Source organism: Odocoileus virginianus, chromosome 10 (assembly GCF_023699985.2).
Source record: "Odocoileus virginianus isolate 20LAN1187 ecotype Illinois chromosome 10, Ovbor_1.2, whole genome shotgun sequence".
NCBI classification, from domain to species: Eukaryota; Metazoa; Chordata; class Mammalia; order Artiodactyla; family Cervidae; genus Odocoileus; species Odocoileus virginianus.
The window spans coordinates 3,467,147-3,492,944 of record NC_069683.1 but is presented as its reverse complement, the minus strand read 5'-3'; the positions used below and the strand labels follow the sequence as shown (position 1 = coordinate 3,492,944).

The 25,798-nt window shown below is 40.9% G+C and overlaps 1 pseudogene; it reads left to right on the top strand.

Moving 5' to 3' along the window:
* The first annotated feature begins 24,543 nt into the window (after window positions 1-24,543).
* On the top strand, window positions 24,544-24,962 carry LOC139037223 (protein FAM136A pseudogene; annotated as a pseudogene).
* The last annotated feature ends 836 nt before the right edge of the window (window positions 24,963-25,798 follow it).

Here is a 25,798-nt window from a genome sequence, read left to right as displayed (position 1 = left end):
AGTTCATCAGGCACTCTGTCTATCAGATCTAGTCCCTTAAATCTATTTCCCATCTCCACTGTGTAATCGTAAGGGGTTTGATTTAGATCATACCTGAATGGTCTAGTGGTTTTCCCTACTGTCTTCAATTTAAATCTGAATTTTGCCATAAGCCAAAAAATTGATGCTTTTGAACTTTGGTGTTGGAGAAGACTCTTGAGAGTCCCTTGGACTGCAAGGAGATCCAACCAGTCCATCCTAAATGAGATCAGTCCTGGGTATTCATTGGAAGGACTGATGCTGAAGCTGAAACTCCAGTACTTTGGTCACCTCATGCGAAGAGTTGACTCATTGGAAAAGACCCTGATGCTGGGAGGGATTGGGGGCAGGGGGAGAAAGGGATGGCAGAGGATGAGATGGCTGGATGGTATCACCAACTCGATGGGCATGAGTTTGAGTAAACTCCGGGTGATGATGATGGACGGGGAGGGGGGGGGGCTGGTGTGCTGCAATTCATGGGGTCGCAAAGAGTCGGACACGACTGAGCAACTGAACTGAACTGAACTGTTCATGATCAGAGCCACAGTCAGCTCCCAGTCTTGTTTTTGCTGACTGTATAGAGCATCCCCATTTTTGTCTGCAAAGAATATAATCAATCTGATTTTCTTATTGACCATCTAGTGAGGTCCACGTGTAGAGTCTTCTCTTGTGTTGTTGGAAAAGGGTGCTTGCTATAACCAGTGTGTCCTCTTGGTAAAAGTCCATTGGCCTTCACCTGCTATTTTGTATTTCAAGGCCAAATTTGCCTGTTACACCATCTCTCTCTTGACTTCTTCCTTTTGAATTCCTGTCCCCTATGATGTATAGGACATCTTTTTCTTTGGTGTTAAGTCTAGGAGGTCTTTTAAGTCTTACAGAACCTTTCAGCTTCTTTGCCATTAGTTGTTGGGATATAGACTTATATTACTGTGATATTGAATGGTTTACCTTGGAAATGGACAGAGATCATCGTGCTGTTTTTGAGATTGCACCCGAGTAGTGCATTTCAGACTCTCTTGTTGACTATGAGGGCTACTGCATTTCTCCTAAGGGATTCTTGCCCATAGTAGTAGGTTTAATGGTCATATGAATGAAGTTCGCCCATTCCAGTCCATTTTAGTTTACTAATTCCTAAGTGTCAATGTTCACTCTTGCCATCTCCTATTAGACCACTTTCTATTTACCTTGATTCATGGACCTCATATTTCGGGCTCATATGCAGTATTGTTCTTACAACATTGGGCTTTACTTCCGTCACTAGTCAATCCACAACTAGGTGGTTTTTTGTTTTGTTTTGTTTTGTTTTGTCTCCATCTCTTAATTCTGACAGTAAAACCATGAGTGGAAAATAATTGAGGACAGGAAAATATCCTGTCACTTTTGAAAAATATAGCCTGTTACAATGGACAGAAATACGATTAAATTATTGCTTTATCTAAAGAGAGGGTACATTCATTAGAAGAGGAGTTGACCAGTAATACAACCACACACACACACACACACACACACACACACACACACACACACACCTCTAAAATCAGGCTATAGGTGAAAGTTCCTATTCAAATGTGTTATATGGAGTAAGGAACTATGGATTATCATTCTTAAGGCAGCTTAACCAGATGCCACTAAATATTCAAATTTTAGCCGCCCCTCCATTACCAATTTCCATATCCAGCAAGCAAGCTCAAAGCCAGCATATGCCCCCCCACACACAAACATAGATGTTCTTCAGGGGGCCTGAATGAATGAAGTCATGTGTTTCATTCTCTATAGAAACTACATTTGTTGTTCAGTCACTCAGTCATGTCTGATTCTTGCAATTCCAAGGACTGCAGCATTCCAGGCTTCCCTGTCCATCACCAACTCCTGGAGTTTACTCAAACTCATGCCCGTCGAGTCGGTGATGACATCCATCCATCTCATCCTCTGTCGTCCCCTTCTCCTCCTGCCCCCAATCCCTCCCAGCATTGGGGTATTTTCTAATGAGTCAACTGTTCGCATGAGGTGGCCAAAGAATTGGAGTTTCAGCTTCATCATCAGTACTTCCAATGAACACCCAGGACTGATCTCCTTTAGGATGGACTGTTTGGATCTCCTTGCAGTCCAAGGGACTCTCAAGAGTCTTCTCCAACACCACAGTTCAAAAGCATCAATTTTTCAGCACTCAGCTTTCTTCACAGTCCAACTCTCACATCCATACAGGACCACTGGAAAAATTATAGCCTTGACCAGACGGACCTTTGTTGGCAAAGTAATGTCTCTACTTTTTAATATGCTATCAAGTTTGGTCATAACTTTCCTTCCCAGAAGTAAGCATCTTAAAATTTCATGGCTGCAGTCACCATCTGCAGTGATTTTGGAGCCCAGAAAAATAAAGTCTGACACTGTTTCTACTGTCTCCCTATCTACTCCCCATGAGGTAATGGGACCAGATACCATGATCTTAGTTTTCTGAATGTTAAGCTTTAAGCCAACTTTTTCACTCTTCTCTTTCACTTTCACCAAGAGGCTTTTCAGTTACTCTTCACTCTGTGCCATAAGGGTGGTGTCACCTGCATATCTGAGGTTATTGATATTTCTCCCAGCAATCTTGATTCCAGCTTGTGCTTCTTCCAGCCCAGCGTTTCTCATGATGTACTCTGCATATAAGTTAAATAAGCAGGGTGACAATATACAGCCTTGATGTACTCCTTTTCCTATTTGGAGCCAGTCTGTAGTTCCATGCCCAGTTCTAACTGTTGCTTCCTGACCTGCATACAGGTTTCTCAAGAGGCAGGTCAGGTGGTCTGGTATTCCCATCTCTTTCAGAATATTCCACAGTTTATTGTGATCCACACAGTCGAAGGCTTTGGTGTAGTCAATAAATCAGAAATAGATGTTTTTCTGGAACTCTCATGCTTTTTTGATGATCCAGCGGATATTGGCAATTTGATCTCTGGTTCCTCTGCCTTTTCTAAAACCAGCTTGAACATATGGAAGTTCTCGGTTCACATATTGCTAAAGCCTGGCTTTGCAGACAAAGGTTCATCTAGCCCACGCCATGGTTTTTCCAGCAGTGAGATATGGATGTGAGAGTTGGGCCATAAGGAAGGCTGAGTGCCAAAGAACTGATGCCTTTGACCTGTGGTGTTGAAGAAGACGCGAGAGTCCCCTGGAATACTAGGAAATCAAACCAGTCAGTCCTAAAGGAAATCAGTTCTGAATATTTATTGGAAGGACTGATGCTGCAGATGAAGCTCCAATATTTTGGCCACATGATGTGAAGAACCAACTCATTGGTATAGACCCTGATGCTAGGAAAGATTGAAGGCAGGAGAAGAAGATGATGACAGAGGATGAAATGGTTGTATGGAATCACCAACTTGATGGACATGAGTTTGAGCAAATTCTGGGAATTGTTGAAGGAGAGGGAAGCCTGCGATGCTGCTGTCCATGGGGTCGCAAAGAATCAGACATGACTGAGCGACTGAAAAAACAACTCAGAACAATCCACAGACAGTTTTGAAGAGAGAATGTTAGGGGAAAATATGAGGGAATTCTAGTCTGAGGGAGATGAAGAGAAAGAATGAAGAGGAAGGCCAAAAATCAGTTATTCAGGGCTGTCAGCTGCTCATCTGACCTCATCCAGTAAGACCTGAGATTTGCTTGAGACAGGAGCTCACAATGTGTAGACTTTTCATTGTATCATATTCCAGAGTGAATACAAAACTAGTATAAAACATCAGTTACACAGTGCTGAATCATTGAAATAAGACTCCAATAAATGAGGAAAGAGACAGCACAGATAAACATCAGTGAGGTCCATGACTTTGGACACCGCTCCCAAGATCCTTCCTCAGGGGTATATGATGCTTTTTGTATTTTGAATCAGGAATTACCAAGATGCATACAAGGCCTGGACTTAGCAGAGCCACATTAATGTCCAGGGAAGGCTGGGTGGTCAAAATTAGGCTGCCTGACCAAGAGCAACTGAAGAAACCAAGAAAGCTTAACGTGAGATCAAGTTCATGTGGCCGATGCACGGAGAAGTCAAACCAACCAACTTTGGAGCAGAGAAAAGTTTATTGCAGAGCCACTCAAGGAGACAGGTGGCTCATGAACTAAAAATACCCAAGCTCCCTGAAGGGTTTGGCCAAGTATCTTTAAAAGTCAGGTGTGGGAGGGGAGGGTCCAGGGAAGGTTGTGCTCATCAGCACATGCCCTATTCTCCAACTGGCTGATGGTGTGGAGCAGGGTGATGTCCCAGAGATTAACTCTATCACTTCTTAGGCTGCAGGAGGCCTGGGGCTATATGCTCATGATCATCAAGTAGTTAACATCTATTTGGTAAGGGGTTTTTTCCCATCTGTAATACAAGTTAGGAAAAGCCTATCTGATACTGTTATCTATACAATAGCCACTTCTGGAGCGATGCTGAAGCACATAATACAGGGGAAGGCTGGTCCCTGGAAGGGCACATAGGGTCCTGTTTGGGTACAATTACAGAAACTGGGTGCAAATCATCTATCAGTATCGTTTTTTGTGGTTTTTTTCTTTAATACTTTTATTTATTTTTGGCTGTGGGTCTTCATTGCTATGTGGGGTTTTCTCTAGCTGCATCAAGTGGGCGCTACTCTCTAGTTGCCGTAAGTGGGCTCCTCCTTGTGGTGGCTTCTCTTTTTGTGGCTCCCAGGCTCTGGACAAGAGGCCTAAAAGTTGAGGTTCATGGGCTTAGTTGCTCCATGGGATGTGGTATCTTCCCAAATCAGGGATTGAACCCATGTGTTCTGCGTTGGCAGGTGGGTTCTTAACCTCTGACCCAGCAGAGAAGCCAGTGTTTTTTTGCTTGTTTGTTCTTATGACCGACATCAATAAACTAGCACGGGCTGTGTACCATGTCTCTCTCAAACCCTGGCACAGGAATATTTATCACTAGCTAGTTGACTTCATCCTGGATTAGCCAGGATCAGCACCTTGGCTCCAGATGTCCCAGAAATATGCACATAATTCTAAATCAGCTGAGATTAATTCAGTACTCACATATGTAACCTGCACTTCTTCAGGCCACAAGGTGACAATTAAAAATGAAGTGCTAAAACAATGATAGGAAATATCTTTTGAATCCATCTCTATAACACATCCCTAACTATCCCTATTCAAATATTTCCCTTTCAGCCCTGGCTAGCATTCAGAAGCTCCCTGAAATTTTCTTAGCCACTGGCTGCAACTGAGCCTGGGACCTGCTTTTCTTCCTGGGGCCAGACTTGGTTGCCACTAAGTACATCCAAACAGTATTAATACATCCAACTGCTGGTTGACTACTCTCATCTCTGTTACCAGAGATAGAAGATTCTCTTTCCAGCTTCAGTGATGATGTTCTCGGACACAAAAGGGAGAATCCCTGCTTTCTTCCCACCAGTTAAGACTGGATACTCTATCTTGGCTGGTAATGTGGGATTGGCCACATATAAGCTCAGCACCACTGTTGGAAGTTGTTCTCTACTCAGATTAAAGGACTTCACTTGGTGAACTTGCCAGCAGCTTAAATGAAAAGGATTTTGAGTCAAGTTAGAACATAAAGCAAACAGTGCCTATAATATCTCTGTGAAGGTTTGCTTGCAAGGTCTTCTCCTATGTTGCTGCTGATGAATTCAAATCCACTAAAACTGCTGTTTCTCTGAAAGATTGACTTCTCTCTTTGAGAAAGTGTTTATCAAGGTGGACAATAACTAGGATTCAAAGGACAAGTTAGCCATTCAGCTCCTGACGTGAAAAGCCATTGTAGTACGCCCTTCTCCAATCACAATAAAATAACACTTAGAAGCTCAAAAGTAAGCAACCTGGATTTTGATGGAGCAATATACTGTCAGGTTTAACTAAGCAATGCCAAGAATTATTCCTAACAGTTCACTTCAGTTTAGTCACTCAGTCGTGTTCAACTCTTTATGATCCCATGAACCGCAGCACGCCAGGCCTCCTGTCCATCACCAGCTCCCAAAGATTAAACAAACTCATGTCCATTGAGTCCTGGATGCCATCCAACCATCTCATCCTCTATTGTCCCCTTCTCCTCTTGCCTTCAAACTTTCCCAGCATCAGGGTCTTTTCCAATGAGTCAGCTCTACCCATCAGTTGGCCAAAGTATTGGAGATTTAGTTTCAACATCAGTCCTTCCAATGAACACCCAGGACTGATCTCCTTTTGGATGGATTGGTGGGATCTCCTTGCAGTCCACAAGACTCTCAAGAGTTCAAAAGCATATATTTTTCGGTGCTCAGTTTTCTTTATAGTCCAACTCTCACATGCATACATGACTACTGGAAAAACCATAGCCTTGATTAGATGGACCTTTATTGACAAAGTAATGTCTTTCTTTTTAATATACTATCTAGGTTGGTCATCACTTTCCTTCTAAGGAGTAAGCGTCTTTTAATTTCATGGCTGCAATCACCATCTGCAGTGATTTTGGAGCCCCCAAAAATAAAGTCAGTCACTGTTTCCACTGTTTCCCCATCTATTTGCCATGAAATGATAGGACTGAATGCCATGATCTTAGTTTTCTGAATGCTGAGCTTTCATCCAACTTTTTCACTCTCCTCTTTCACTTTCATTTTTTATTATTTATTCTTTAATTAATTTATTTATTGATTGTACTTTACAACATTATATTGGTTTTGCTACACATTGACTTGAATCTGCCATGGGTGTACATGTGTTCCCCATCTTGAACACCCCTCCCACCTCCCAGCCCTTCCCATCCCTCTGGGTCATCCCAGTGCATCAGCCCTGAGCATACTATCATGCATCAAACCTGGACTGGCAATTCATTTCACATATGGTAATTTACATGTTTCAATGTCATTCTCCCATATCATCCCACCCTTGCCCTCTCACAAAGAGTCCAAAAGACTGTTCATTACATCTGTGTCTCTCTTGCTGTCTCACATACAGGGTTATTGTTACCATCTTTCTAAAGTCCATATATATGCATTAGTATGCTCTATTGGTGTTTTTCTTTCTGGCTTACTTCACTCTGTATAGTAGGCTCCAGTTTCATCCACTCCATTAGAACTGATTCAAATGTATTCCTTTTATTGGCTGAGTAATATTCCATTGTATATATGTACCACAACTTTCTTATTCATTCATCTGCTGATGGACATCAGTGTTGCTTCCATGTCCTGGCTATTATACACAGTGCTGTGATGAATATTGGGGTACAAGTGTCTCTTTCAGTTCTGGTTTCCTCAATGTGTATGTCCAGCAGTGGGATTCTTGGGTCATATTGCAGTTCTATTTCCATCCTATTTCACTTTCATCAAGAGGCTCTTTAGTTCTTCTTCACTTTCTGCCATAAGGGTGGTGTTATCTGCATATCTGAGGTTATTGATATTTCTCCCACAATCTTAATTCCAGCTTGTGCTTCTTCTAGCTCAGCATTTCTCATGATGTACTCTGCATATAAGTTAAATAAGCAGAGTGACAATATACAGCCTTGACGTATTCCTTTTCCTATTTGGAACCAGTCTGTTGTTCCATGTCCAGTTCTAACTGTTGCTTCCTGACCTGCATACAGATTTCTCAAGAGGCAGGTCAGGTGGTCTGGTATTCCCATCTCTTTCAGAGTTTTCCACAGTTTATTGTGATCCACAGAGTCAAAGGCTTTGGCATAGTCAATAAAGCAGAAGTGGATGTTTTTCTGGAAATCTTGCTTTTTCAGTGATCCAGCATATGTTGCTAATTTGATCTCTGGTCCCTCTGCCTTTTCTAAAACCAGTTTGAACATTTGTAAGTTCATGGTTTACATATTGCTGAAGATGACTTGGAGAATTTTGAGCATTACTTTACTAATGTGTGAGATGAGTGCAATTGGTGAGTCCAAGGAGCAAGCGTCTTTGAATTTCATGGGTGCAGTCACTATCTCCAGTGATTTTGGAGCCCCAAAATTAAAGTCTCTCACTGTTTCCACTATTTTTCCATGTATTTGCCTTGAAGTATTGGGGCTGGATACCGTGATCTTAGTTTTGTGAATGTTGACTTTTAAGCCAACTTTTTCACTCTCCTTTTTCACTTTCATCAAGAGGTTCTTCTTCGGATTCTGCTGTAAGGGTGGTGTCATCTGCACATCTGAGGCTATTGATATTTCTTCCGGCAGTTGTGATTTCAGCTTCTGCTTCATCTAGCTTGACATTTCGCATGATGTTCTCTGCAGATAAGTTAAATAAATAGGGTGACAACATACTGACTTGACATACTCCTTTCCCAATTTGGAACCAGTCTGTTTTTCCAAGTTCAGTACTAACTGTTGCTTCCTGACCTGTATACAGATTTCTCAGGAGACAGTTCAGGTGGTCTGGTATTCCTATATCTTGTAGAATTTTCCACAGATTATTGTGATCCACATAGTCAAAGACTTTGGCACAGTCAATAAAGCAGAAGTTGATGTTTTTCCTGGAACTCTCTTGATTCTTCGATGATCCAGAAGATGTTGGCAATTTGATCTCTGGTTCCTCTGCCTTTCCTAAATCCAACTTGAACATCTGGAAGTTCATGGTTCATGTACTATTGAAGCCTGGCTTGGAGAATTTTGAGAATTACTTTGCTAGCTTGTGAGATGAGTTCAATTGTGCTGTAGTTTGAACATTCTTTGGCATTGCCTTTCTTTGGGATTGGAATGAAAACTGACATTTTCCAGTCCTGTGGCCACTGCTGAGTTTTCTAATTTGTGGCATATTGAGTGCAGCACTTTCACAGCCTCATCTTTTAGGATTTGAAGTAGCTCAACTGAATTTTTATCACCTCCACTAGCTTTGTTCAAAGAGGTGCTTCCTAAGGCCCGCTTGACCTCACATTCCAGGATGTCTGGCTCTAGGTGACTGATCACACCATTGTAATTATCTGGGTCATGAAGATCTTTTTTGTATAGTTATCTGTTCTCTTGCCACCTCATCTTAATATCTTCTGCTTCATTACCTTCATATAAGAAAGAGATTGGTGCAGGGACAAATAAATACACTTATGGTTGTGTTTCTATTAGACTCTCAATAGAGAATCAAGAGAGTAATAGAAGTTGTTGTGCAAAAATGAGGTATTGGCACGTAGAAGGACTAGAGGTAGAAATGAAGTTGGAAATACGCTGCATAATATTTATTTATGACCTATATGAATCCAATATCCTAAAATATAAATAAAGTCTGAATCACTTAATTTTTTTTTTACTATGTGTTTATTGTAGTTTATGACAGAAAATGTGAGGGACAAAATACAAAAATTCTTTTTCAGAGGTATTTAATCTTTTTTTTTTTCATTTATTTTTATTAGTTGGAGGCTAATTACTTTACAATATTGTAGTGGTTTTTGTCATACATTAACATGAATCAGCCATGGACTTACATGTATTCCCCATCACAATACCCCCTCCCACTCCCTATCCACCCGATCCTTCTGGGACTTCCCAGTGTACCAGGCCCAAGCACTTGTCTCATGCATCCAACCTGGGCTGGTGCTCTGTTTCTCCCTAGATAATATACATGTTTCAATGCTGTTCTCTTGAAACGTCCCACCCTTGCCTTCTCCCACAGAGTCCACAAGTCTGTTCTGTACATCTGTATCTCTTTTCCTGTTTTGCATATAGGGTTATCATTACCATCTTTCCAAATTCCATATATATGTGTTAGTATATTGTATTGGCTTTATCTTTCTGGCTTACTTCACACTGTATAATGGGCTCCTGTTTCATCCATCTTATTAGAACTGATTCAAATGAATACTTTTTAATGGCTGAGTAATATTCCACGGTGTATATGTACCACAGCTTCCTTATCCATTCGTCTGCTGATGGGCATCTAGGTTACTTCCATGTCCTGGCTATTATAAACAGTGCTGTGATGAACATTGTGGTACACGTGTCTCTTTCAGATCTGGTTTCCTCGGTGTGTATGCCCAGCAGTGGTATTGCTGGGCCATATGGCAGTTCTATTTCCAGTTTTTTAAGGAATCTTCACACTGTTCTCCATGGTGGCTGTACTAGTTTGCATTCCCACCAACAGTGTAAGAGGGTTCCCTTTTCTCCACACCCTCTCCAGCATTTATTGCTTGTAGACTTTTGGATAGCAGCCATCCTGACGGGCATGAGATGGTACCTCACTGTGGTTTTGATTTGCATTTCTCTGATAATGAGTGATGCTGAGCATCTTTTCATGTGTTTGTTAGCCATCTGTATGTCTTCTTTGGAGAAATGTCTGTTTAGTTCTTTGGCCCATTTTTTGATTGGGTCATTTGTTTTTCTGGAATTGAGCTGCAGGAGTTGTTTGTATATTTTTGAGATTAATCCTTTGTCTGTTGCTTCAGTTGCTATTATTTTTTCCCAATCTGAGGGCTGTCTTTTCACCTTGCTTATAGTTTCTTTTGTTGTGCAAAAGCTTTTAAGTTTCATTAGGTCCCATTTGTTTGTTTTTGCTTTTATTTCCAATAATCTGGGAGATGTGTCATAGAGGATCCTGCTGTGATTTATGTCAGAGAGTGTTTTGCCTATGTTCTCCTCTAGGAGTTTTCTATTTTCTGGTCTTACATTTAGATCTTTAATCCACTTTGTGCTTATTTTTGTGTATGGTGTTAGAAAGTGTTCTAGTTTCATTCTTTTACAAGTGGTTGACCAGTTTTCCCAGCACCACTTGTTAAAGAGGTTGTCTTTTTTCCATTGTATATCCTTGCCTCCTTTGTCGAAGATAAGGTGTCCATAGGTGTGTGGATTTATCTCTGGGCTTTCTATTCTGTTCCATTGATCTATGTTTCTGTCTTTGTGCCAGTACCATACTCTCTTGATGACTAGCTTTGTACTAGAGTCTGAAGTCAGTCAGGTTGATTCCTCCAGTTCCATTCTTCTTTCTCAAGATCACTTTGGCTATTCGAGGTTTTTTGTATTTCAATACAAATTGTGAAATTATTTTTTTCTAATTCTGTGAAGAATACAGTTGGTAGCTTGATAGGTGTTGCATTGAATCTATAGATTGCTTTAGGTAGTATAGTCATTTTCACAATATTGATTCTTCCAATCCATGAACATGGTATATTTCACCATCTGTTTGTGTTCTTTTTGATTTCTTTCATCAGTGTTTTATAGTTTTCTATGTATAGGTCTTTTGTTTCTTTAGGTAGATATACTCCTAAGTATTTTATTCTTTTTGTTGCAATGGTGAATAGTATTGTTTCCTTAATTTCTCTTTTTGTTTTCTCATTGTTAGTGTATAGGAATTCAGGGGATTTTGAGTGCTAATTTTATATCCTACAACTTTACTGTATTCGTTGATTAGCTCTAGTAATTTTCTGGTAGAGTCTTTAGGGTTTTCTATGTAGAGGATCATGTCATCTGCAAACAGCGAGAGTTTCACTTCTTCTTTTCCTATCTGGATTCCTTTTACTTATTTTTCTGCTATGGCCCAAACTTCCAAAACTATGTTGAGTAGTAGTGGTGAGAGTAGGCACCCTTGTCTTGTTCGTTATTTTAGGGGAAATGCTTTCAATGTTTCACCATTAAGGGTAATGCTTGCTGTGGGTTTGTCATATATAGTTTTTTTTTCTTTAAGTGGTGATAGTTCTTGCATAGATTTTAGGGATTTTAGGGTGCCTTCCAAACTTTGCAACTGTACACAAAATACTGAATGTTTTTGCAAATATATATATTTCTAGGGAAATTATGTGGCATTTTCCAAAAGACCCCATGATCCAAAGCAATGTGATAAATCATGATTTTGAGGATTCATAAGAATCTCCAGACTTATTCTTTTGAATATCAAGATACTACATAACATGGTGGTTATGAATATTGAGTTCTGGATACAGGAGAGCTGGAATCTTCTCTGAACTGCTTCACTTAACTAGCTGTGTATCACTGCTTAATTTATTAAAACTTCCTAACTTCACTTTTCTTTATTTACAATAGAAAGAAAATAGTAATAGTCTCCAAATGGCATTATGAGGGTTAAAATAATGCATGTGAAAGTGTTAGTCACTCAGTGGTGTTCAACCTCTTGGACTGTCCACCAGACTTCTCTGTTCATGGCATTTTCCAGGCAAGAATACTGGAGTGGGTAGCCAGTCCCTCCCCAGGGGATCTTCCCCATCCAAGGATCAAAACCAGATCTTTTGCATGGCAGAAAGATTCTTTACTATTCCAGATACATAATAAGAATAGTATTATTAAAATAATTGAACTACATATTAGCACTGTGATTACTTAGCAAGCTTTGGGATGGGTCAAAACATGCACTGTGTTTTGGATATGTTCAATTTGAGATGCTTGCAGGATATCTAAATAGATATCCAGTACAAACTTGGATTTAAGGGTCTGGAATGCTGGGAAAGGTCTCTGTTATGTTATTAAGTTTGGTTTCTGTCTATACTTATTTTAGTCCCTTGGTTAGTTCATCTAATTTCATTGTCATATGGGTTTGACTCTCAAAGTCATATATCCAGTAGAAGTCTTCCTAAACAGACACTCCACACACCTATTCAGCAAATATAATTGGATATTTTATAGGCATCTCAAAATTAACATATCCCAAATCAAATTCTTGATCATCCCCTCTTAACCTGACCCATCTACAGCCTTCCACATATTGGGCTTCCCTGGTTGTTCAGATGGTGAAAATCTGCCTGCAATGTGGGAGAGCCAGGTTCAATCCCTGGGTCAGAAAGATAACCTGGAGAAGAGAATGGCTTACCCAATCCAGTATTTGTTCCTGGAGAATTCCATATAGAGAAGAGCCATATATTAATTAACAATATTTTCATTTTTCTATTTATTCAAGCCAAAGATATTGAAGTCACCCTCATTGTCTTCCTTCCCTTCCACCCCACATAAAATTCATTCAACAATATTGTTAGTTCTGATACAAAATACTATATCCATATTCAATTATTTCTTACTATTTTCCTTGATATTACTCCAGTTCAAGATACTACTAACTCTCTCATTGAGATTATTATGATAGCCTCCCAAGTCATTTTTCTGCTTCCACCTTCCCCTGAAGAGTAGTAGAGTAGGACCTCAGCACTGTGATCAGGCAGGTTATTCTTCAAAAATAAAAAAAGAAGAAAGAAAGAAATGAGAACAAGTCACTCTTCTTCTCAAGACCTCAGTGGCTCCCATCTCACCTGAAAGACAACCACATTCAAGGTCAGAGAAACCCAATTAAGACCCCATTCCCACCAGAGACACTCAGAGGTCTCAGACAAACCTTGTGCACACCAGGACCCAGGGACCCCACAGAGACTGAGGCAAAACTGTGTTTGAGCATCTCCTGTGGAGGTGTGGGTCAGCAGTGGACTTCCACAGGGACAGGGGCTCTGGGTGTAGCAGACTTGGGCATGGCATAAGCCCTCTTGGAGGAAGTCGCCATTAACCTCACCACAGAGCTGCCAGATGTACACAGGACTGGGACATAGACTCTTGGAGGGTACAAACAGACCCTTGTGCACCAGGACTCAGGAGAAAGGAGCAGTGCCTCTGAAAGAAACTGACCCAGACTTGCCTGTGAGTGTCCAGAAGTCTCCAGCAGACATGTGGGTTGGTGGTGGCCTGCTACAGAATAGGGGACACTGAGTGTAGCAGTACATGCGTGGGATTTTTTGAAGGAGATCACCATTATCTTCATTACCTCCACCATAATTTCAGTTCAGTTCAGTCACTCAGTCATGTCCAAATGTTTGCAACCCCATGGACTGCAGCATGCCAGACATCCCTGTCCATCACCAACTACTTAGCTTTACCCAAACTCATGTCCATTGAGTCGGTGATGGCATCCAACTATCTCACCCTCTGTCCCCTTCTCCTCCTGCCCTCAATCTTTCCCAGCATCAGGCTCTTTTCAAATGATTCAGCTGCTCACATCAGGTGGCTGAAGTATTGGAGTTTCAGCTTCAGCATCAGTCCTTCCAATGAACACCCAGGACTGATCTTCTTTACGATGGACAGGATGGATCACCTCGCAGTCCAAGGGACTCTCAAGAGTCTTCTCCAACACCACAGTTCAAAAGCATCAATTCTTCAGCTTTCAGCTTTCTTTATAGTACAACTCTCACATACGTATACAACAACTGGAAAAAACCATAGCTTTGAGTAAATGGACCTTTGTTGGCAAAGGAATGTCTCTGCTTTTTAATATGTTGCCTAGGTTGGTCATAAATTTCATTTCAAGGAGCAAGCATCTTTTAATTTCATGGCTGCATTCAACATCTATAGTGATTTTGGAGTCCAAAAAAATAAAGTCTGACACTGTTTCCACCGTTTCTCCATCTATTTGCCATGAAATGATGGGACTGGATGCCATGATCTTAGTTTTCTGAATGTTGAATTTTAAGCCAATTTTTTCACTCTCCTCTTTCACTTGCATCAAGAGGCTCTTTAGCTCTTCTTCACTTTCTGCCATAAGGGTGGTGTCATCTGCATATTGGATGTTATTGATATTTCTCCCAGAAATCTTGATTTCAGCTTGTGCTTCCTCCAGCCCAGCGTTTCTCAGGATGTACTTTGCATATAAGTTAAGTAAGCAGGGTGACAATGTACAGCCTTGATGTTCTCCTTTTCCTATTTGGAAACAGTCTGCTGTTCCATGTCCAGTTCTAGCTGTTGCTTCCTGACCTGCAACCTGCATACAGATTTCCAGGCAGGTAGATGACAGGGAGGGAGCACAGGTACACCAATCAAGAGAAAAGTGGATTAAAGGTTTACTGAGCATGATCCCACAATCAGAAAAAAATCGAGTTTCCCCTTCAGTCAGTCTCTCCCATCAGGAAACTTCCATAAACCTATTATCCCTCTCCATCAGAGGGCAGATAAACTGAAAACCACAATCACAGAAAACTAACCAATCTGATCACATGGACCACAGCCTTGTCAAACTCAGTGAAAGGATGAGCCATGCCTGTACGCTACCCAAGACGGATGGGTCACGGTGGAGTGTTCTGACAAAATGTGGTCCGCTGGAGAAGGGAATGGCATACCACTTCAGTATTCTTCCCTTGAGCACCCAATGGACAGGATGAAAAGGCAAAAAGGTGGGACACTGAAAGATGAACTCCTCAGGTCAATAGGTGCCACATATGCTACTGGAGATCAGTGGAGAAGTAACTCCAGAAAGAATGAAGAGACGAAGACAAAGAAAAAACAACACCTAGTTGCTGATATGACTGCTGATGGAAGCAAGGTCCAATGCAATAAAGAACAATATTGCATAGGAATCTGGAATGTTAGGTCCATGAGTCAAGGCAAATTGAAGTGGTCAAACAGGAGATGGCAAGAGAGAACACTGACATTTTAAATTAGTGAACTAAAATGTATTGGAATGGATGACTTTAACTCAGATGACCACTATATGTACTACTGTGGGCAAGAAGCCCATAGAAGAAATGGAGTAGCCATCATAGTAAACAAACAGTCCAAAATGCAGTACTTGCATGCAACCTCAAAAATGATAGAATGACCTCTGTTCATTTCCAAGGCAAACCATTCAATATCATGGTATTCCAAGACTATGCCGCTATCAGTAATGCTGAAGCAGAAGTTGAACGGTTCTATTGAAGACCTACAAGACCTTCTAGAACTAACAATCAAAAAAGATGTCCTTTTCATTAGAGGGGACTGGAATGCAAAGCTAGGAAGACAAGAAACACCTGGAGTCACAGGCAAATTGGCCTTGGATACAGAATGAAGCAGGGCAAAGGCTAACAGAGTTTTGCCAAGAGAACACACTGGTCATAACAAACACCCTCTTCCAACAACACAAGAGAAGACTCTACACATGGACATCACCAGATGGTCACCACTGAAATTAGATTGATTATATTCTTTGCAGCTAAAGATGGAGATGCTCTATCATTCAGCAGAAACAAGACTGGGAGCTGACTGTGACTCAGACCATGAACTACTTACTGCAAAATTCAGACTTACATTAAACAAAATAGGTAAAACCACTAGATCATGCATTTATGACCTAAATCAAATATTTTATGATTATAGAGTGAAAATGGGAAATAGATTTAAGGGATTAGATCTGACAGAGTGCCTGATGAACGAACTACGGACAGAAGTTTCTGACACTGTACAGGAGACAGGAATCAAGACCATCCCCAAGAAAAAGAAATGCAGAAAAGCAAAATGGCTGCCTGAGGAGGCCTTAAAAATAGCTGTGAAAAGAAGAGAAGCAAAAGGCAAAGGAGAAAAGGAAAGATATAACCCATTTGAATGCAGAGTTCCAAAGAATAGCCAGGAGAGATAAGAAAGCCTTCCTCGGTGATCAGTGCAAAGAAATAGAGGAAAACAATAGAATGGGAAAGACTAGAAATCTCTTCAAGAAAGTTAGAGATACCAAGGGAACATTTTATGCAAAGATGAGCTCAATAAAGGACAGAAATGGTATGGACCAAACAGTAGCAGATGATATAAGAAGAGGTAGCAAATATACAGAAGAAAACTGTACAAAAAAAGATCTTCACACCCAGATAATCATGATGGTGTGATCACTCACCTAGAGCCAGACATCCTGGAATGTCAATTCAAGTGGGCCTTAGGAAGAATCACTATGAACAAAGCTAGTGGAGGGGATGAAATTCCAGTGGAGCTATTTCAAATCCTAAAAGATGATGCTGTGAAAGTGCAGCACTCACTATGTCAGCAAATATGGAAAACTCAGCAGTGGCCACAGGACTGGAAATATCAGTTTTCATTTCAACCCCTAAGAAAGGTAATACCAAAGAATGCTCAAAATACCACACAGTTGCACTCATCTTACATGCTAGTAAAGTAATGCTCAAAATTCTCCAAGCCAGGCTTCAACACTGCGTGAACCATGAGTTTTCACCTGTTCAAGGTGGTTTTAGAAAAGGCAGAGGAATGAAAGATCAATGTCCAAAATCTCCTGGATCATCAAAAAAGCAAGAGTTCCAGAAAAACATCTATTTCTGCTTTATAGACTATGCCAAAGCCTTTGACTGTGTGGGTCACAAGAAACAGTGGAAAATTCTAAAATAGATGGGAATACCAGACCACCTGACATGCCTCTTGAGAAATTTCTACGCAGGTCAGTAAGCAACAATTAGAACTGGCTATGGAACAACAGACTGGTTCCAAATAGGAAAAGGAGTATGTCAAGGCTGTATATTGTCACCATGCTTAATTAATTTATATGCAGAATACATCATGAGATAACACTGGGCTAGAAGAAGCACAAGCTGGAATTAAGATTGCCGGGAGAGGTATACAGATCATACCACCCTTATGGCAGAAAGCAAAGAACTAAAGAGATACTTGATGAAAGTGCAAGAGGAGAGAGAAAAGTTAACTTAAAGGTCAACATTCAGAAAACAAAGGTCGTGGCATCCATGCCTATCACTTCATGGCATATAGATGGGGAAACAGTGGCAGACTTTATTTTTCGGGCTCTAAAATGACTGCAGATGGTGACTGTAGCCATGAAATAAAAAGACACTTACTCCTTGGAATAAAAGTTATGACCAACCTAGACAGCATATTAAAAATCAGACATTACTTTGTCAACTAAGGTCCATCTTGTCAACGTTATGATCTTCCAGTGGTCATGTATAGATGTGAGAGTTGTACTATAAAGAACACTGAGCACCGAAGGAATTATGCTTTTGAACTGTGGTATTGGGGAAGAATCTTGAGAGTCCCTTGGACTACAAGGAGATCCAACCAGTCCATCCTAAAGGAGATCAGTCCTGAATGTTCATTGGAAGGACTGATGCTGAAGCTAAAACTCAAATACTTTGGGCACTTGATGTAAAGAGCTGACTCATTTGAAAAGACCCTGATGCTAGGTAAGATTGAAGGCTAGGGGAGAAGGGGAAGACAGAGGATGAGATGGTTGGATGGTATCCCAGACTCAATGGACATGAGTTTGAGTAAACCCTGGCATTTGGCTATGGACAGGGAGGCCTGGCATGCTGCAGTCCATGGGGTCACAAAGAGTCAGACTTGACTGACTGACTGAACTGAAACTCACAGGATCAGATGGCATGATCTTCATTTATTGAATGCTTAGTTTTAAGACAGCTTTTTGACTTTCCTTTTCCACCTTCAAGAGGATCTTTGGTTCCTCTTCACCTGCCACATAAGTGGTATCGTTTGCATATCTGAAGCTGTTATTATTTCCCCTGGCAAACATTATTTCAGCTTGTGAGTCATCCAGCCTGGCATATTACTTAATGTACTCTGCATAGAAGTCAAATAAGGAGGGTGAAAAGTACAGCCTAGCATTTCACATGATGTACTCTGCATAGAAGTTAGATAAACAGTTCAGTTCAGTTCAGCCACTCAGTCATGTCTGACTCTTTGCGACCCCATGGATCGCAGCACACCAGGCCTCCCTGGCCATCACCAACTCCCGGAGTTTACTCAAACTCATGTCCATCGAGTTGGTGATGCCATCCAGCCATCTCATCCTCTGTTGTCCCCTTCTCCTCCTGCCCCAATCCCTCCCAGCATCACGGTCTTTTTCAATGAGTCAACTCTTCCCATGAAGTGGCCAAAATACTGGAGTTTCAGCTTCAGCATCAGTCCTTCCAATGAACACCCAGGACTGATCTCCTTTAGGATGGACTGGTTGGATCTCCTTGCAGTCCAAGGGACTCTCAAGAGTCTCCTCCAACACCACAGTTCAAAAGAATCAATTTTTCGGTGCTCAGCTTTCTTCACAGTCCAACTCTCACATCCATACATGACCACTGGAAGAACCATAGCCTTGACCAGATGGACCTTTGTTGACAAAGTAATGTCTCTGCTTTTTAATATGATATCTAGGTTGGTCATAACTTTCCTTCCAAGGAGGGAGCATCTTTTAATTTCATGGTTGCAATCACCATCTGCAGTGATTTCAGAGCCCAAAAGAATAAAGTCATCCACTGTCTCCACTGTTTCTCCATCTATTTCCAATGAAATGATAAGCAGGGTGTTAATAATCAAGCAGAACTTAAATAAGGTTGCCAGGGTAATCTTTCCAACCTGGAGACATGGTATATTACCCCATCCATCATTCATTCATTCACTCATGTTTCTTTCAAACGTTGGAAAAAATGAAAGCATCAGAGGCAGAACAAAAAGAATAATTGAAATATGGAAGAGCTGTTGCCAGCCCTCAGAGGTACTAATAAATACCTATTCTGTGCCTTGGAAAACTGAGCAGTAGCCACAGGAATGGAAAAGGTCAATTTTCATTCTGATCTCAAAGAAAGGCAATGCTTAAGAATGTTCAAACTACTGCACAATTGCACTGATCTCACAAACTAGCAAAGTGATGCTCAAAATTCTCCAAGAGAGGCTTAAATAGTATGTGAACTCTGAACATCCAGATGTGCAAGCTGGGTTTAGAAATGGGAGAAGAACCAGAGGTCCAATTGCAAATATCTATTGGTCATTGAGAAAGCAAGACGGTTTCAGAAAAACAACTTTTACTTTAGTGACTATGCCAAAGTCTTTTACTTTGTGGATCATAATAAACTGGAAAATTCTTGAAGAGATGGAAATACAAAACCACCTCACCTGCCTCCTGGGAATTCTGTATGCAGGTCAAGAAACAAGTTAGAACTGGACATGGAACAACAGACTAGTTTCAATTTAGGATAGTTCAGCAAGGCTGCTTATTTGTATATTGTCACAATGCTTATTTAACTTATATGCAGAGTACATCTTGTGAAATGTCAGGCTGGAGGAAGAAAAAGCTGGAATCAAGATTTCTCGAAGAAATATCAATAACCCAAGAAATGCAGAGCACATCACCCTTATGGTAGAAAGTGAAGAAGAGTTAAAAAGCCTCTTGATGAAAGTGAAAGAAGAGAGCGAAAAACTTGGCTTAAAACTGAACATTCAGAAAACTGAGGTGATGGCATCCAGTCCTATCACTTCATGGCAAATAGATGGGGAAAGAATGGAAACAGTGAGGGGATTTACATTTTTGGGCTCCAAAATCACTGGAGATGGTGACTGCAGCCATGAAATTAAAAGATGCTTGCTACTTGGAAGAAAAGCAATGCCCAAACTAGGGAGCATATTAAAAACCAGAGACATTACTTTGCCAACAAAGTCCCTTATAGTCATACTATGGTTTTTCCAGCAGTCATGAAGAATTGATGGTTTTGAATTGTGGTGGTGGAGAAGACTCTTGAGAGTACCTTGGACTGCAAGGAGATTCAACTTGTCAATCCTAAAGGAAATCAGTCCTGAATATTCATTGGAAGGACTGATGTTGAAGCTGAAACTCCAAATCTTTGGCCACCTGATGTGAAGAACTGACTCATTGGAAAAGACCCTGATGCTGGGAAAGTTTGAAGGTAGGAAGAGTAAGGGACGACAGAGGATGAGATGGTTGGATTGCATCACTGACTTGGACATGAATTTGAGCAAGCTCCACGAGTTGGGGATGGAGAGGGAAGTCTGGCGTGCTGCAGTCTTTCAGGTCCCAAAGAGTCGGACACAACTGAGCAACTGAACTGAACCGATCTGTGACTTGGAGCAATTTCTTAAATTATCAGGGTCTGTTTCCTTATTTGCAAAATATGGACCATATGCCAAGCTTTGATCTACTAGCATTTGTATTAAGTAATAAATATTAAGGACACTGGTACATTTCAAAGTGCTTTTTAAGCTGAAGTCATTGCTATATAGATACTGAAAACTACCATCAGTTGATTGTCCACTATATGGTACTGCAAGATGCAAATTTGAACAAGGCACAATGCCTGCCTTGTGCTTTTAACAATCTAATGCAGTAATGTTCCAGGTTCACCTGATTTACTCTCTGCTTACTGCTCTGGCTTATCAGAAATCAGTGTTCTTCACGCTGGGGGAAAGAAAAGATTCCAGTTGAGGACAATCACAGGGATTGATTTCAGTCTCTTACCTTGAAATGAATCATTTGATCATCTCCAATAGCCTGACCCATGAAAGCAGCACCTGCTCGAAACTCTATTTCCTCAAACACCAGGTAGATGAGAAATATCACACATGCAGGGGGTGGAAATGGATCTCACGGAAAGCAAATGTCTCTGCAAACTCACATCTTGGACATCTCTGGTAAGGTCTTAAGTGCAAAGCAGAATCTTTAAAGACTTCCTTGTACAAAGTCTGCAATATTGTATATAAATCTCCAAGCTTGTACACCTCATTAATTTAGTCTACATCTGTGCAGTGGGAAACTGAAGTAAGCAACCAGACAATGAACACCTGAAAATTTGTCATTGAGAGGCCTGAATTACTCATCTAAGCTGTTGACATAAGGCAAACTGATTAGGAAAAAACTCCTCTCCACCTCATTATGCTAAAGCTATACACACACACACACACACACACACACAAACCCACAAATGAAATGTTATCTAACATGACATCATAATATACAACTTCAGTTAAGCCTCCCCCTGGCCCCAGTCAGCTTAGAAGGGGAGAAATGGAGTGCAAGAGAACAAATATGTGAATTAGAATTTAATTTACACTACTGCACACATATTCAGCTTCCCTGAGAGCATATTGTGTTTAGGGTCTAAGTACTTTAAATGTTGATCTATAAAATCAGAAAACCAGGGTTTAAAAAAGACTATTTACATGAATAAAGAAAAATTACAATTTTTTCTCTCTCTCTCTCTTTTCTGCTTCACCAAGTGAAATTAAGCTTGAAGATATTACTTTTCTTAGGGAGGGGGAAAAGATTTCTCTCCAGAGAATTTGTAGAGGGAGAAGATAATTAGACTCCTTTCTGATGAGATATGCAGATGGATTGTGAGTGATTATCTGACATCAAGTTGCAAGCAGCTGCAGAGCTGCCTTCCCCCTGAGCTTGCACCTTAGACAGGACAAGGTTCTTTGGTTTCTGTCTGTTGTGGAACAAAACCAGAGTGAGATTGTAATGCGGCTGGGGAAACACTGAACATCTTATTAAATGTAGAATGTCAATCTAGGGAGCAGGAAAGTGGCCTTTCTTTGAAAAAGTCTTGAAATTTTATTTAATTCTTTCTTCAAAAGCAACTGAACAACAACTCCAAATGCTTCCTATATGAGGTAAGTCATGCTGCTAAAATTAAACAAATAACCTGAGAAACGTATATGAAGATATAATAGCTGAAAACTTCCCTAACATGAAAAAGGAAACATTCACCTAAGTCCAGGCGGCAGAGTCCCCGGCAGAATAAACCCAAATAGGAACACACTGAGACACATAGCAAGCAAACTGACCAAAATTAAAGGCAAAGAAAAATTATTAAAAGCAACAAAGGAAAAGCAACAGATAATATACAAGGGGAACGCCATAGGATTATCAGTTGATTTTTCAGCAGAAACTCTATAGGCCAAAAGGGAGTGGCATGACATATTAAAATAATGAAATGAAAGGCCCTAGAAGAAGGAATATTCTAACCAGCAAAGCTCACTCTCAAATTTGATGGAGAAATCAAAAGATTTACAGACAAGCAAGAGCTAAGGAAATTCAGCACCACCAGAACAGCTTTGCAAATAAATGTTAAAAGGAAGTTCTCTAAGCAGGAAAAAAAAAAAAAGAACCACAAACAGAAACAAGAAGATTACAAATGGAAAAGCTCACCAGTTAAGGCAAATATAGAGATGCTACCATTCTTTTTTGTTGTTGTTGTTGTTGTTTTTGTTTTTTTTTTTTACATGTATTCCCCATCCTGATCCCGATCCCTTAGTTGCTAAGTTATGCCTGATTCTTTGTGACCCCATGGACTGCAGAATGTCATGCTTCCCTGTCCTTCACTATCTGTCAGAGTTTGCTCAAACTCCTGTCCATTAAATCAATGATGCCATTCAACCATCTTATCCTTTGTTCCCACTTCTTCTCCTGCCCTCAATCTTTCCCTGCACCAGGGTCTTTTCCAATGACTTGGCTCTTTACATCAGGTGACCTAAGTATTGGAGCTTAGGAGCTTAGGCTCCAGCATCAGTCCCTCCAATGAGAGATTTCTTTTAGAATTTCCTCTCAGTTCCCCTCCAATAAGTTGATTTCCTTTAGGATTGACTGGTTTGATCCCTTTGATGTCCAAGGGCCTCTCAAGAGTCTTCTCCAACACCACAGTTTGAAAACATCAATTCGGCACTCAACCTTCACTATGGTCCAACTCCGCATTCGTACATGACTACTGGAAAGGTGGGACATCATTGGCACACAAATATAATATCAAAAGCAGCAACTGTGATACAGAGCACAAATGCAGTATACTGGAAATGCATTTAGAATTAAAAGACCAACAACTTAAAGCAATCTTGTTTATATACAGACTACTCTATCAAAACCTCATAATAACCTGAAACCAAAAATCTGTTGGGTTGGCCAAAGAGTACATTCAGATCTTCAGACAAACCCAAATGAACACTTTGGCAAACCCAATACAACAGATACATACACAGGTAAAGAAAAAGGAACTCAGACACAACACTAAACTTAACCATCAAATCACAAGAGGACAAAAGAGGAAAGGAAGAAAAAAGGCCTACAGAAACAAATCTGAAACAGTTACCAAAAATGGCAATAAGAACATGCTTATCACTAATTACTTTATACATAAATGGATTAAATGCTCCAACCAAAAGACACAGACTGGCTGAATGGATAAAATCACGAGACCTGTATGTATGTTGTCTTTAAGAGATCCACTTCAGATGTAGGGACAATTCAGAATGAAAGTCTGTATGGATGGAAAAGGGGATCCCATGCAAATGTAAATCAAAGGAAAGTTGCAGTAGCAAAACTCATGTGAAACAAAATAGACTTCAGAATAAAGACTAGTATAAAAGACAAGAAGGACACTATATAATGATCAAGTGATCAACCCAGGAAGAAGATGTAATAATTGTAAACATATACGCACCCACCATAAGAGCATCCCAATACATAAGTGAAATACAGCCAAAAAAAGAAGGGTAAATGACAGTAATACATTAATGGACAGATCATCCAGAAAACAAATAAGGAAACATAGACCTTAAATAACATGTTAAGTCAGATAGACTTAATTGATATTTATAGAGCATTCCATTCAAGAGTAGCAGAATACACATTTTTCTCATGTGTACAAGGGAACATTCTCCAAGATTCACCACATGCTGGGCCACAAAGCAAACCTCAGTAAATTTAAGAAAAATCAGAATCACATCAAGCATCTTCCCCAACCACAGCACTGTGAGATTAGAAATCAACCACAAGAAAAAAAACAAAACTGTGAAATAGATGGAGGCTAACTAATATGCTACTAAACAACCAGTGGATCACAGAAGAAATAAAATAGAAAATCAAAAATCACTTGGAGACAAATGAAAATGAAAGCACAATCATCCAAAACCTACACGATGCAGCAAAAGCAGATCTAAGAAGAAAGTTTATAGTGACGCAATCTTACCTCAAAAAGGAAGAAAAATCACAAACAGCCTAAGACAACCTGACATTATACTTAAAGCGAATAGAGAAAGAACAAGCAAAACTCAGAGTTAGGGCGCCGGCGCAGCCGGGAACCGCGCAGGTCGCCATGGCGAAGCTGCAGCAGCAACTCCAGGTGCAGGAGGCGGTGGACTCCGTGGTGCAGAGTCTGGAGAGGGAGAATATCCGGGAGATGCAGGGCCTTATGTTCCGGTGTAGCGCCGCCTGTTGTGAGGAAAGCCAGGCGTCCACGCAGCAAGTGCGCCAGGGCACTGAGCGCTGCCATGCACCTCTGGCTCAAGCCCAGCCCTGGTGACCAGCGAGTTGGAGAAGTTCCAGGACCGCCTGGCCCGGTGCACTATGTATTACAATGACAAGGCCAAAGATTCGATAGATGCAGGGAATAAGGAGCTTCACGTGAAGCAGCAGCTGGAGACCTGCGTGACCAAGTGTGTGGATGACCACATGAACCTCATCCCAACCACGACCAGGAAGATGAAGGAGTCGCTATCATCCATGGGGAATTAGCTGTCTGTGGCCATCAGGGTTGAGGGCAGGAATCGATTTAAAAGGAGGAATGGGGATTTGGGTCTTTCAAGGAGAGTTAAGGAATGAGGAAATTAAGGGTGGCAGCAAGTCTAAGGCCTGTGTTTCTTTCCTCTGGACGCTGGTTCCTTTGTGTTTCAATCCTAGAAAGTGAAATAGAAAAAAAAAGGTGCTAAAATTTGGGTCACAGATGGCACAGGAGGTTTGTTGTGAGCCTGAATTTCATGTGGCACGTACTTCTCCCGCCAATAGGGAGTCTCCCTTGTCCCAAACCAGGGCCCTCCGAGGTACCAGATTCTCCTACTGCACAGATACCAGGAGGCCGGCAGGTTCGTGTAAGCTGCTTATGGTCTAGTGGAGTATGAAAGGAGGTGTTTCCATTTGTTTCCCACCTGCTGTTTACCAGAAGGATCACTACAACATATTCCACAAACTGATAAAATCCATGCAGTCACTAATGAAGAAAGGGGCAGGGGGCTTTAGGGGGTTTGTTTTGCTTGTTTTTCTTTTATAGACAAGGGCATGATGTTAAGATGTAAAGTTGGGAGAGGCAGTTTGGATAAAAACTCTGAAAGGGTCCCTGCAGGTACTCATTTCTCCATCAAGATGTGGATGTGTGTTTCCTAAAATTCTCACACATTACATCATTCAGCCTGGAGACCCTGCAGAAATGTAAGACGCGATATCACACTGGTGAGGGAAGCAAGTGTTCCCTCTCACTGGCAGCGATGGTGGGCCCTGAGGCCGCCGGCAGCAGAGTCAGCCAAGCGACAAGACAGTCTTACAGTGACACTCGGCCTTGAAGGGAAACGGGATTT